Below are 8,323 nucleotides of genomic sequence, written 5' to 3' on the forward strand. Positions count from 1 at the left end.
AAGACATTTAACCAACTTTTTTTTTCATCTGCATTTTCATAAAATTGAAATTTAAAGGCTAAATTATATATTTAAAAAAAAAAACCCTAAACTTTACACTTTGTGTAAAAAATATCCCTGAAGTTTCAAAAGTTTAAAAAATACTCTCAAACTTCCAAAATGAGTTCAAAAATACTTTTGTCACTAGTTTTAGATAGAAACTGTTAAAGTTATGTTTCAAAGATAACTCTGATTTTTCAAAAATTTCAAAGATACCTTTGAATTTTCAAAATTTCAAAGATATCCTTAAACTTTAAAAAAAGTTTTTTTTTAAAAAAATATCCTTCCTATTATAAGAACAAAAACCGCTAATACCATATTACCTCTCTATTTTCCATCTCTTCCGCCTCTCCCTTCTTCAATACACTCTTACTTTTTTTTCTTGTTAACTATTTGACACTTGTATATAAAAAAAATAAAAATAAAATTACACACTTAAGGTATAAGAACTATAAGAAGAAGAAAAATAATAAATAAAGGACCAAATGATTTTAAGACTTGCATATTTTAACAAAATGGTATGATAGGAGTTGTGTGTGTTAATAACCAAATTTTTTTTTTTTTTTTAAATTTGCCTATTTATCGCTTTAGTATATTTTAAGAGGGGATTTTGATTTTGGAAGTGAAATTTTGTGAGATTTTATGTTTTAACTTAAAATTTTGATTGCTGAGAAAATTGGTGTAAGCTAATAATTGGAGAATTAAGAGAAATATGTGAGTATCTGTATTTAAAAAAATGAGGATATTTGTATAATTTGTTTTAAAATTGGTTCTTTTCGAACTTAAGAAAACTTCAAATAAATTGATCACTATATTAATGGTAGGAGCATTTTCTTAACTTTTTATTTTAATTTTTAAAGTTGTTTTTTTACAAGAAATTAACGGTTTCTATTCAAATACTAATGATAGAGGTATTTTTTTTTTATTAAGTTAAGGATATTTTTTAAACTTTTGAAAGTTTAATGATATTTTTGAAATAAAACTTTAGTAGTGTCATCCAAAACGAATGAGAAGGTTATTCTTTTTTAACTATTTTTTAAAACTTAAGGGTATTTTTTAAAATTTTGAAATCTCAATGACATTTTTAACCCAGTATAAAGTTTAGTGATATTTTATTTTTATAATTTAACCTCGTTTAAAAAAGCCACCAAAACATATATTTAGCGTGAGAAAAAGAAAATAAGAAAAAAAAATCGATATCCTCCCGCCAAAGGGTGAAGTGCGAAGGGGGAAGGAAAAACTGTAGAACTTGGAGAAAGGATCGCCCACGAGTCACGACCTTCAAAGCCTGTAGACAGCAATCACAATCGCAATTGCTACAATACCTTTCTTCGGCGATCGAATTCGCTTGATTTCGCATTCGAATCTAGTCTCTCATTTACTGCCGAATATCTTCAATTAGAGGAACTACTGCATTTTATTCAGTTTCTGAGGACAAGTCGATTGATGTTTTACAAGAATCCCTGGTATTTCCCTGTTATTTTCATAGATGGATGCCAATCAAGCGGAAGAAGTTGGATGATATTTTAACTGGAAGCTGATTGAATCAGTATGTTCTCCATCTTGCTCGATTGTTCTTGGAGTCTCTATATGGTGCGTGAGTAAATCGTTGTAGTTATTTATTTTGTCTTGAGTAGCTGTGGTAGATTCTTGGACAGGATTAGTCTAATTTGTCAGATTCATCTAAAAAAACCATCGATTTTATGGCTACGTAGAAAAGAGTGGATGGATGCTTCAGTTTCATGAATTTATTTTAAAGCTAAATGTTGAATCAGGGTGAAATTGATATAAGCTATTGGAGTGTACTGTTTGATTGGATAGATATTCGAATTGCACAGTGACGTCATAAATTATTCTGTTCCAGGGATTAGTACTTTGAAATTTATAGTTTCCAGCTTGTTTGTTTTGTCTCTTTCTCTGGTGATTAACGGAGGTGCTGCTGATTCCAACGATTTGTCGTTGATTTGATGTGAATGGACCCAACATGGTTTCCTGTAGTGGTAGATTTTCTCAGGCAAACTCTTTCTCAGGTCTTGAATCCGGTTGATGTGGATTTTCAATCTATAAATCTTCCAGATGTGTTGATGGAGAACGTTTCAAATAAATCCTTCGCCTGAAGGGGAATTCAGGTTTATCGTACTTTTATCGATGAAAAGTCATCTAATGTTTATTGGATCTTTGGTTTGTAAATCATTTTCCTTATAAAATCGGAGTAAAAGCCATCTAAGGTTTATTGAATCTTCGCTCTGTGAATCATTTTCCTTTTAAATTGGGTTTTAGAAGGTCTAGCGTTGAACCCTTTTCTGATTCCTAACTGTTATGCAAGATGTGCTTATTATTCTCTAGAGTCCAAATCAGCACGAATTTTAAATTTCTTGCATGTTTTTCTCCATGTGTATCTACTTTCCTGCCTCCGCAAGTTGCAGAGTTGTTGTGCTGACATGAATCTTGTTATTGTGACCTATATACTTGTGAAGTGTGAACTGATTGATACAAAACCTGTGAATTAGTTCAGTACAAGTTTGATTACTCTATGATGTCCATAGTAACGTTTATGTTTGCATCCGCTTACTATCTTCTTTGTCTATATTTGCATGTTAAAATGATAGCTTCATGGATTTGATTGCATAGCTCCGTAAGGGACATGTCTCGACACCATATATTGAGTTTTTGTATATGGTATGGACTTAGATTTTACGATAAAACATGTTTCTAGGGCACTTATCTTCTGCTAACTGAAGTGTCTTGCTTGAAGAATGATACTTCCATCTTTTGTTTTCCTCCATTATCTGTTTCATAGTTTATGGTGCACTGTATTATGATGCTTCTTGGAAAGTTAGCTCGCAACTCTGAATTTATATTGGCACTTGACTCCTATTATTTCAGTATTGCATTCTTATCTATATACTGGAATGCTTGTTACTTCTTGGAAAGTTGGTGAATTGCCGTATGGGATGCTAATTAGAGCATTGTAGAACTCGTAAGCTTATGAAATTGATCTCTCAGATGAAATTTACCAGATCTTGACCTGATGACTAACTAGTAACCACTTAAGACATTTGTGTCCTATCCAATAAATTTCATAATTCTAATTGTTGGATTATCAATGAATAGATTTATTGAGTCAGTCAAAGTGTGCATCAATTTATTAAAAATAATAAACATAATTTTTTGTTTGAATGTTGTACAAATGATTCTATTTTTTGGGAAGGTAAGATTATAATGGAAGGGAAAAATGTGTATTTAAACTTTTAAATATTAAAGAATCGGATGAATTTGTCTCAAATTTTTTCGATTGAGTTTCCTAACTATGGTTGTTTTCTAGCTGTTAGTAATTTCTAGTTCCAGTGATATAGTTTTTAAATTAGTCCTTTAGTTTTCTAGAATTTTATTTTATTTTTGTTGGAATTTGAATGGAAATTTGAGTTTTGTGTTTGGTGACTTCGCCAAAGGTAAAGAGGCTCAGTAGTTCTCCTGTTGAGGTGAAGACAATGAACCCGTTATGATAGAATGTGGGTACCTTGGAGACCTTAGAACTTCTGCACTGTAAGTATGATTCGCGATAATTGTTCTTATAGCATGTTATTTCTGTAGCAGAATTATCGATGGGATGTTTCCCATCAAGATGTATTGTTTCACATCACATGCTAATGCATTATGAAAGAATCTGAATATTGGCAGATGGAATCCTTTCGCGGATCTCTCTCTCTCTCTCCCCTTTTTTCCTTCTCCAAACTGATGTCACATATCAAATGAATTGATAGCACAGCAGGAGTCAACTTGCACATTATTCTTTCTAACACAGGTAAATGTGAATACATTGTAATGAACTGAAAAGTAGAACCAATGAAAATGATGCCTTCTGGCACTGAAAAGGAAAGTAGGAAATGGAAACCTTTACAGGCAAGAATCAGGGTAGAAAGTGCAGTGTACCGGCGTTTTATTTTTTATTTTTTTTCCTTTTTTATTTCATGGCATCTGAAAATGCAAGAAGATTATTGAGTGACCAGTTCATCAGTTTTATTGGTCCAGACAATGCATTTGCTTCTACTTTTATTAATGGATGCGTGTGTAAATGGTGTTTATAGGTTTAGCTAGGTTGAAAGACTTTTATGATCAAATTGAGCATAGATCAACTAGCTAAGACATATATCATCAATCAAGGGGTTAGAGAAATATGTAATGTGAATTATTTGGGTGGAGTTAGTTATGGTGTTTGGATTATATATTAGAGAAATACATAAACAAAATAGTGAAATTATAAGTAACTTAAAGTAAGCTATTTACTAATTTTTAAATTTAGATTAAGATCAGCAGACTATTGGAGATATGTTGATTGACTTTATAATTTTCTTTAAGGAAGTCGTTCTGTAGTTGTCTAAAAAAAAAGTATTAACATCAGGTTGTGACAACAAATTTATTTCTCTACGAAATACTTTCCTTATCTGAAAATATCCAACCGTGACATTTAGTCTGATATTTTCCTTTATTGTGGCGCGACTTATTTTCTCCTTTTTGGGAGATGTTTCCTTTTCTGGATTCATCTATAAAAGGAGTATCTTGGTTTACTTTCGGTAAACAGTTTTATTATGCCGATTTGTGTTTTGAGAGAAAGACGTTTGCAGTATTCCGGCCAAATTGTTCTACTTTGTGTTCTTAATAATTGCTCACTTTATTCCATTGTGTAAGTTCTCAATCCATTGATTGCAACACTTTGAAGATTATCGTGGCCTAAGGGGAGCCTAAGCCATAGCTACCAGAGAAGGGATTCTCAGTCTTAGGGGAGCCTAAGACTCAGCTTCAAATAAAGAGTTCTCTATCTTAGAAGGACCTAAGGTTTGTCAGTGAAAGGAGTTTGTTGATTCAAAAGAAGGATAATCAAGTTGAGAGGAGACTCACACATTATCAGGTGCCGAAGTGTCAGACGGTAATATTAACATACTTAGGGGGAGTCTAAGTTCAGTAGAAAGTGAGTCTCACATCTAGGGGGAACCTAGGCGACGTGTGAGTTAAGCTCTACATGAGCTACTGTAGTAGTTGATGTATTACAGATAAGTATTACGTTGCAAACTGCTTAACTCTTTAATATTAGTGGATTATCTTTCCTCGACACTCTGCCCCTTAGACGTAGGTGTTTATCGTTGAAATGGGTTACTGTTGAAAGTAGAGTTTAAGCTCTAGGGGCATTTATGTCTTTTTATTGTACTTTAGGGTTTCCTACATTTCTATTTCAACATACAACCTTTGTGTATCCAATGTATCAATTCTAATAAGAAAACTTCATAGCGTGGTTTTTTCTCCTTGTATTAGGGTTTTCCACGTTACTCTGTGTACCCTTTTTCTCTTTCTACTCTCCCTTTTTCATCATGGTATCAGAGCATGGAGACAAAACTCGGGCCACCATTGAGGAAAACCCAACAGGAGAATCGCAATTGTCAGTAGTTGACAATAATGACACAGATATAGCTATTTTTGTGCAAAATGCCATAGAATGGTATTATTAGACTGCTTTTCCACATCTTCACCAAAGTGACCAGCCGAACGAACAGCAGCTGGCCAAAGTAGAAACTCATGGTGTGCTGCCGATCAGCGTGATCCATGCCGCACAACAGCTGCTAACCTCACGGATCAACGCGCAGCAGCTCACGTAGCGATCGGCATGATCTAACCAGTGCAGCCCATTCGATCGACGATGTCCAACCAGCGCAACCTCATTGGCGCGATCCCAGTTAATTGTCGACCTCCAGCCGGTGCACCCATTCCAGCAAGTTGGACTCAGCCAAGGTTCTCGATTCCAACCAACGCAGCCTTCCATTCTGCTGGAACTGATCCAATCTGAGGCTGCCACCTCACATCGACCAACGATAGCTCTCCGTTCCAGCTGTATTTGAACAGTGGCCTGGGTCAGTCATCTCCTATAATTGGTGGATTCGAAATTGAGGAGTCACCATCTCACCATCAAGGATAAGCCAGTGCAATCCAAGACCAATTCACTCAACTCCAACTTCAGATTAAACAGCAGAAAGAGTATGTTCAGCAACAGATAGCTGCTCTCGGAGAAGCACTGGGAACGACCTCAAATGTCCAGTCATACCTTCTTTTAAATCCATCTATTTACTCTGGAAATTCGGCAACCTCTTTCCCTTCCTTATCTATAGCAAATTTATTTTTTTTGGGCAATGGGAAATTCTGTAGGTTTTTTTGTAGGGGAGAAATTCAATGGTCAGAACTACTTTTCATGGTCTCAATCCATTAAAATGGCCCTTGAGGGTCGTCATAAATTCGGATACTTATCAGGCAAAATACCGAAACCGAGACCGGGTGATCCTCAAGAACGTATATGGAAGGGAGAGGATTCTTTACTTCGGTCTATTCTAGTAGGTAATATAGAGCCTCAAATCGGAAAACCCCTACTGTATGTTGCCACTACGCAAGACATTTGAGAGGTTGTTCAGAAGATGTACTCCAAATGATAGAATGCTTCATGGCTCTATACTTTACGCAAACAAGTCCATAAATGCAAGTAGGGAACGATGGATGTTACACTTACTTCAACAAGTTGTCTCTTCTTTGGCAAGAAATGGACCTATGTTACGAGATGGTCTGGAATTGTTCTTGTAGGGGAGTCTTACATTACGAGTCTCAGGAAATTGACCGAGTCTATGATTTTCTTACGGGACCGAATTCTAAGTTTAACACGGTACGGAGTTGGATACTGGGACACCATTCAATACCATTCCTGATGGAAGTTTGTTCTGAAATCCACCTCGAGGAAGACAGATCCAATGCTATGAATAATATGCTGATTTCGTCAACTGGCTCTGTTGCATTTAAAACGTCAAGTCCATTCCATAACAAACAGAACGGCAAGCCAACTCCAGTATGTGAACACTGCAAGAAGCTCTGGCACACCAAAGACTAGTGTTGGAAGTTGCATGGTCATCCACCTAATGGCAAACTATGGCAGTCAGGTTCTGGATGAGCATTGGAAAGTGAATCAGCAACCAGGGGTCCTCAACCTTAGAGTCGGGAAACTAGCCACAGTAGCTCTAGTGCAGTGGGTGTGAGCGCGATCGCCCAATTAGATACTCTTTAATCTTTTGGCGTTGTTAGTATAACTGGTAGCAAGCCGTGGATTCTAGATTCAGGGGCTATAGACCACTTACCTGGCTCTTCCGACCAGTTTATTTCATACTATCCAAGTGCTGGAAATGAAAGAATCAAAATTGCTGATGGGTTTTTTGATCCTATGGCTGGGAAAGACCGCTTTTCTCCCTTTGAGGGTTTGATTTTACAAGATGTGCGACATGTTCCTAAAATCTATTATAATCTATTATTTGTTAGCAAGATTACAAGAGATTCGAAATGTCGAGTTACTTTCTCACCTGATGTTGTTGTTTTTCAATACCTAAACTCGAGAACGACGATTGACACTGTCCGACATGATAGGAGGCTCTATTTCCTTACTGAATATGCTTCATCTAGGATATGTGAAGGGACTAGTTTACTTTCATCATGTTTTTCTACTTCTGAATAGGGTTGGCAATGGGCTCGGGGTGGGGCATCCTCCATCCCGGGCCCTGGGGGGAAATTCACCCCATCTCCGCGGTGGGGACGAGGGCGGGGATTCCCATACTAGTTCCCCACGGGGAATCTCCTACCATATTCAATTTTTTAGGGCATTTTTTTTTAGTTTTTTAAGTTTGGGCTTGGCTTCTTGGGCATAGAGTTAAAAATTGGATATTTAATATCGGCTCCAATCCAACACTATATATTATAAACATATATATAAATAAATTATTTTATATATTTATAAAAATATAAATAAATTATTTTATATATTTATAAAAATATAAATATATCATATTGGGGTCGGGGTTGGGGACGAGGCGGGGATACCATGCCCATCCTCGAACATGGTCCCAAAATTTTTTTCCGGTTTGACCCCATCCCCAGTCAAACCGGGACCGGACCCCACGGGGAATTTTGCCAATCCTACTTCTGAAACTGATTATATGTTATGGCATTATCAACTCAGACATCCTAGTTTTCATTATATGAAGTATTTATTTCCCATATGTTTCACAATGTTAATCTCTCTTACTTGACTTGTGATATGTGTATTCGAGCTAAACAACCTCGTGCCTTGCTAAACCCTAAGCCTTATAAGCCTTCCAAACCATTTATCCTCTTCCATAGTGATGTTTGGGGTCCTTCCCCTATTACTACCGCTACTAGCAAACGTTGATTTGTAACCTTCATTAATGACCACACTAGACTAACC

General features: G+C 36.0%; 1 long non-coding RNA gene across 5 annotated transcripts; it reads left to right on the forward strand.

Moving 5' to 3' along the window:
* Positions 1-1,215: 1,215 nt before the first annotated feature.
* On the forward strand, positions 1,216-7,630 carry LOC120089905. Of its 5 annotated transcripts, none has more exons than XR_005485649.1 (3): positions 1,216-2,718; positions 3,492-3,585; positions 3,721-7,630. It is a non-coding gene; the product is annotated as an uncharacterized LOC120089905 (long non-coding RNA). The 5 variants fall into 5 exon arrangements; XR_005485577.1 differs by having other exon boundaries at positions 1,216-2,168; positions 2,649-3,585; XR_005485601.1 differs by having other exon boundaries at positions 1,216-2,168.
* Positions 7,631-8,323: the final 693 nt, after the last annotated feature.

Source organism: Benincasa hispida, chromosome 1, assembly GCF_009727055.1.
Source record: "Benincasa hispida cultivar B227 chromosome 1, ASM972705v1, whole genome shotgun sequence".
NCBI lineage: Eukaryota > Viridiplantae > Streptophyta > Magnoliopsida > Cucurbitales > Cucurbitaceae > Benincasa > Benincasa hispida.